General features: G+C 42.8%; 1 pseudogene; it reads left to right on the top strand.

The window, feature by feature from the left end:
• The first annotated feature begins 423 nt into the window (after window positions 1–423).
• On the top strand, window positions 424–1,762 carry LOC148149769 (uncharacterized; annotated as a pseudogene).
• Window positions 1,763–6,000: the final 4,238 nt, after the last annotated feature.

The raw sequence follows: 6,000 nt of genomic DNA, 5'->3' as shown, positions 1-6,000 counted from the left end.
GTGGGTTCTGCTGAAGCCACAGCTAAATAACAAGAGACTGGATGGTTAATAAAGGGAACTGTAAACAGGATAACTGTAAATTCGAGTAATTCAATCTGTTCTTTGTAATGTTTAAGACATGCAATGTATATATCTATGAACGACACGACAAATTGTACAAGTACCAAAGATTTATATCTATGAATAATGTATATTTTGAAATAAAAAAAAGTTAAGAGCCACGTGGACGCTCCTTCCCCTTAGGCAGAGTGGCAAGCTCATCCTACAGACAACCCTCTGAAAGTCAAGCTGAGCAAGAAGAATGGACTGAGATAAGAGACTATTAAGTATTGGTTAAAAAAACTGTATCCCAAAACAATTGTAAGTGTTGCATGGACTCACTCCTCCCTGGTATTTAAAGGGTTAGGGAATAGACAGATAGGGTTATGAACTGAAATGAGTGGTCAGCTTTATATTGTCACGATAATATTGGCGCTAGCTGCCAAGGGGGGTGGGAAAAATCATTTTACCACTTTATGTCAGAATTATGCTAAACTAAAGGGGCATACCGACTGTTGGGTATGTGCGGAGATCCCACACCATGGGGAATCCGGAATTCCTCTCACGGTAATACCACTTACCAAAGAAGCGTATGACGTACAACAATTTGACTTGGGCTCAAATGATACAACTTGGAGATTTGAAAGGGGTAATTATAACTTTGCGGGATGGTTCCCTCGACCAGCCCCGAAAACCCTGGGTGCTATCGATGGCCTTAAAGTTTCCCCACCGAAAGGAGCAGTAAATACCACTTGTTTCTGTAATCAGAATGATACCGCACCCTTCCGATTAGGAAAATCATCTTGTGTCTACACCAGCCAAGCCACTGCCATGACCATTCCCCGAATATTAAACGGAACATATTGGGTACGCGGCCTGAAGGTCTATCCATTTATTCCCGGGGAAAAATACATTCGTGCGACCGAATGTATAGGAATGCATGCATGTTATGATGTTGATCAAACACTGCCTCAAAGCCAGAAAGGCTGGAGTGGCTGCTACCTCGCCTATATAATTCCCCACTCGAGGCTGTTAAAGAGAGCCCCAAAAATACCTCGGAATAAACAGGAAGGAAGGCGAGTAACCCGGAAAGTAACCGAAGGAGATCACCTCCTCTGGACTTTGATACCTATGTATGGGACCGCTCGAGCAGAAGTAGAAATATAAAAGTTAGCGGCTTCCCTGGAAGAGTTGGCCAACAATACTGCCGATGCGTTGGCCGAAACCCAATCCCAAGTAGCAGCCATAACGACCGAAATGATTGCCACTAGGCTAACGACCCTTCAGAACAGGATGGCTCTGGATTATATTCTAGCAGAGAAGGGTGGTACCTGTGCACTAATTGGAGAGGAATGTTGTACGTACATACCTGAGCTCTCCTCTAACATTACTGATATCTCCAAACATGTGCGAGACAAAATCGCCAAGATAAGGGAGGCCAGTAATCGGTACCGGAATGAAAAAAGGATGGGAATGGGGGAATTGGGGATTGACTGGTTGGGGAAGGTGGTTAGTCAATCTGGCTATCTATGAATTATTGATATTAGTGGGTCTGGTGGTAAGGTTCAATGTCCTAAAATGGGTAATGAGCCTACTGATGACATCCCTTGGGGAAGGAACCCAAATAAATCATCAGATGTTTTTACAATCAGCAGGTGATATGCAACAAACAGAAAGTCAAAGAATGCTTCTAGAGTTCAATGGACGCACAGCACAAATGTAAAATGTAAGATTGTGAACCTCATCGCCAAAAGGCGTAAGAGGGCAGAACATAAGAAAATGGATTAAAGGAGACTTAATAAGTGCAGAAACAACAGTTTTAAAATAAAAGGGGAAATTGTGGGAGATTAGAAATGTAGTTTCTGCAGTTGGGGAAAGAGGGTGTTGTGGGGGAGGGGAAGGGGAACATTACACAAACGGTCGTGGGATTCTTGCAGCATACTTAAGGCTAAGATTTTAACGAATATAGAGGTTTTTGTTTAAGACATAGTTTTAAACTAAGAAATAACTTTAAAGTGTTGTAGTTGACTACAAAAGAAGCAGTAGGGGCATTTCACAATAAAGCTTATAGTATGATAAGAGAAACTGGATAAAAGAACAAGTTGTAACAAACAAGGAACAAAGAATGCAGACATACAAGGACAGCAGGATGACCAGATAAGAAAATAACTAGAGAGAAAAAAAACAAGTGAGGTAATCGACTTATGATAAGATGGGAAAAGGGAGGCGTGATTCCACAACTTGCAAACTGAATAAGAATGCTTACATGCTTTGTTTTCACGCGCATTTTTGCTTGATTACAGAGGCGTCCAGTACTTGCAAGGCCGTAATAAATTGTTCTGGTTTCCAAGGCTTTGTCTCAGGTTGATTTGTGAGTGAGTTCTGTTTCTCACAATTGTCCAGTACTTCCTGGGAGCGGAGAAACTACACCATGTTCTTCGCAAGGATGCCCCAAGGCATGGTAAATTGGTGAGACCAAGCAGATGCCATGACAACAGACGCGTGGACACCATACAACAATCGGCAGACAGGGATGTTCCCTCCCAGTCAGGGAATACTTCAGCAGCCAGGGACATTCGACCTTGGAACTTTGGCTGACCATCTTCCAAGGCAGATTTCAGGATATGCAACAACGCAGAGCAGAGGCTGATAGCCAAGTTCGGTACCCAGGAGAATGGCCTCAATTGGGACCTTGAATTTATGTCACACTACAGGTGACCCCACTACACTATACACTTTCTCTCACATACATACACACTCACGCAGACCCTCTCTCATACACACACTCATATACACACACATGTACACCCCCACACTCACCCACATACACACACTCTCATAGGCTTACACTCTATCACACTCTCTCACACACTCTACCAAGAATGTACACATAAACACACTCTCTCACGGCACTCAGACTCATACACACACGCACTAACACTCTCTCTCTCATGCACGCACAACCACATGTACGTCTATGGAGTGAATTTCCATTTGCAGATACATTCTATTCTGCTCAAAATCACAATCTGCAGGCAGTCAATCCATGTAACATTTTATAGATTTCTACTTTGGAAATAGAACCAGTCTGACTCAAAATTGGGATACAGACACTAACATCATCCCTTTAACGCATTGCCTGAGCTGAGATGTCACTTTTTTTGTATAAATCCTTAAATTATCTTGAGAATGTGACTTTGAAGGAGGTTCTGGAATTTACATATTAATGAACCAAAACCTGCAACCCATTGTAAAAGATGAAAGACTTAACACTAATCTAGGTTTGTTCAAAATATCAGCTGCATGACACTGTAAACTTTTGCTATAAATTCTGTGTCTTATGATCCTGCTCCACAGCTACCTGATGAAGAAGCAGTGCTCTGAAAGCTTGTACTTACAAATAAACCTGTTGGACTATAACCTAGTATTGTGTAACGGACTCCATATTGTCAGAGTTAATATCCTTTTTCACAATTCTCCTTAACCAGCAATGCCACTCCACCATCGTTTCCCTTTTGCCTGTCCTTCCTAAATACTGAATACGCTGGGACATTCAGTTCCTATCACTGGTCACCCTGCAGTAATGTCTCCGTAATCCCAATTATTTTGCATCTGTTTATATCCATCTGCACAATTAGTCCACTTTATTGCAAGGGCTGCACATTAAGACACAAAGCCTTTAAGCTTGTCTTTTTAACGTTGTTTGTCTCGCTCCCAATATTTGTCTCAATAGCCAGTTTAAATTTTGTCTTTGCTTTCTCTGCATATCACTTTTCTGATTCTCTTTTCTACCTTTTGTTTTTGTCCTTGCTCCCTCCTTCTCGGAGTCTTTACAAAGCTTTCTATCCCCCCGGCATATTAGTTTAAACCCTCCCCAACTGCTCGAGCAAACAATCTCCCAGGACATCAGTCCCAGTCCTGCTCAGGTGTAACCTGTCCAATTTGTAGAGGTCCCACCTCCCCCAGAACTGGTCCCAATGCCTCAGGAATCTGAAACTCTCCCCCAATACCATCTTTTCAGCCTCGTATTCATCCCATATATCCTGTCACTTCTACTCTGACTAGCACATGGCACTGCTAGTAATCCTGAGATCACTACCCTTGAAGTCTGAGTTCTTAACTTCTTCCTAACTCCCTGTATTCTGCTTTAAGGACCTCATCTCTTTCTTTTTACTATGTCATTTGTACCAATATGTACCATGACCACTGGCTGTTCATCCTCCCAATATGGAATGTTCTGTACCTGGTCCAAGACATCCTTCACCCCAGCACCAGGGAGGCAACATACCATACTGGAATCTCATTTGCAGCCACAGAAACGCCTGTCTATTCCACTTACAACTGAGTCCCCGATAACTATTGTCCTGACACACTCTTTACCCCTCCCCCCTGCAGCAGAACCAGCCATGGTGCAATGAGTTTGGCTGGTGCTGCTTTCCCCTCAGAGGTAATTCCCCTCAACAGTTTCCAAAACGGTATCTCTCTTTTGCAGGGGAATGGCCACGAGATTCCTGCACAAACAGTCTATCTCTCTTGCTCCGGACGAAGAGGCAACACTTCAAATGTTTGTGATTTCAAATAAACCTGTTGGACTGTAATCTAGTGTTGTGAGACTTCTGATGCTGATAAATATCCATAGTCCACAGACCAATCAATGCCTTGTCGTAAACAAGAGCTGCATCAGTGTATGCCCTCGGCTTTAAATCACCTGCAATTAGAACTTCAATTACTGCTTGTTCAAAACGTTGTTTACAATGCTCGCCACAAATATCAGGTTTCTCACTTTCAAAACTACCATCACATTTTCAAACACTTTTTGTTTTATAAAATCAAACTAAGAATTCCAGTAAAATCAATTGCTAACAAAAATGATAAGGAAAATTATTGTTGTTGTGGTTCTGTTCGCCGAGCTGGAAGTTTTTGTTGCAAATGTTTTGTCCCCTAGCTAGGCGACATCATCAGTGCTTGGGAGCCTCCTGCGAAGCGCTTTTTTGATGTTTCCTCCGATGTTTATAGTGGTCTGTCCCTGCCGCTTCCGGTTGTTAGTTTCAGCTGTCCGCTGTAGTGGTTGGTATATTGGGTCCGGGTCGATGTGTTTGTTGATGGAGTCTGTGGATGAATGCCATGCCTCTAGGAATTCCCTGGCTGTTCTCTGTCTGGCTTGCCCTATGATAGTAGTGGAGAAAGTGAGGTCTGCAGATGCTGGAGATCATAGGTGGAAATGTGTTGCTGGAAAAGCGCAGCAGGTCAGGCAGCATCCAGGGAACACGAGAATCGACGTTTCGGGCATCAGCCTGAAGAAGGGCTTATGCCCGAAACATCGATTCTCCTGTTCCCTGGATGCTGCCTGACCTGCTGCGCTTTTCCAGCAACACATTTCCACCTATGATAGTAGTGTTGTCCCAGTCGAATTCATGTTCCTTGTTGTCTGCGTGTGTGGCTACTAAGGATAGCTGGTCGTGTCGTTTCGTGGCTAGTTGATGTTCATGTATGCGGATTGTTAGCTGTCTTCCTGTTTGTTCTATATAGTGTTTTGTGCAGTCCTTGCATGGTATTTTGTACACTACATTCGTTTTGCTCATGTTGGGTATCGGGTCCTTCGTTCTGGTGAGTTGTTGTTGTCCAGCTCGGCGAACAGAACCACAACAACGAGCACCCGAGCTACAAATCTTCGCACAAACTTTGAAAATTATTGTGGCATTTAGACTATGTGCACTATTCTTTACATATATATTTGATGTGTACCTATTATTCAATCTGAATTTTTAAAACACAAAAAGTTTGTATTAGCGTAAATGATACTCAATTACTATTTTCAATAATATTCAAGATAATCACATGCAAACATGCAAAGGGCTTATGCCCGAAACGTCGATTCTCCTGTTCCTTGGATGCTGCGCTTTTCCAGCAACACATTTTCAGTTCAATCACATGCAAACAGACAAGTTCTTTTCTGAGGCT

This window comes from Chiloscyllium plagiosum, unplaced genomic scaffold, assembly GCF_037043375.1.
Source record: "Chiloscyllium plagiosum isolate Xiang-an unplaced genomic scaffold, Cpla_swu_hap1 HiC_scaffold_6, whole genome shotgun sequence".
Classification (NCBI taxonomy): domain Eukaryota; kingdom Metazoa; phylum Chordata; class Chondrichthyes; order Orectolobiformes; family Hemiscylliidae; genus Chiloscyllium; species Chiloscyllium plagiosum.
The sequence above is the reverse complement of the archived record's forward strand: the minus strand, read 5'-3'. Positions and strand labels throughout refer to the sequence as shown.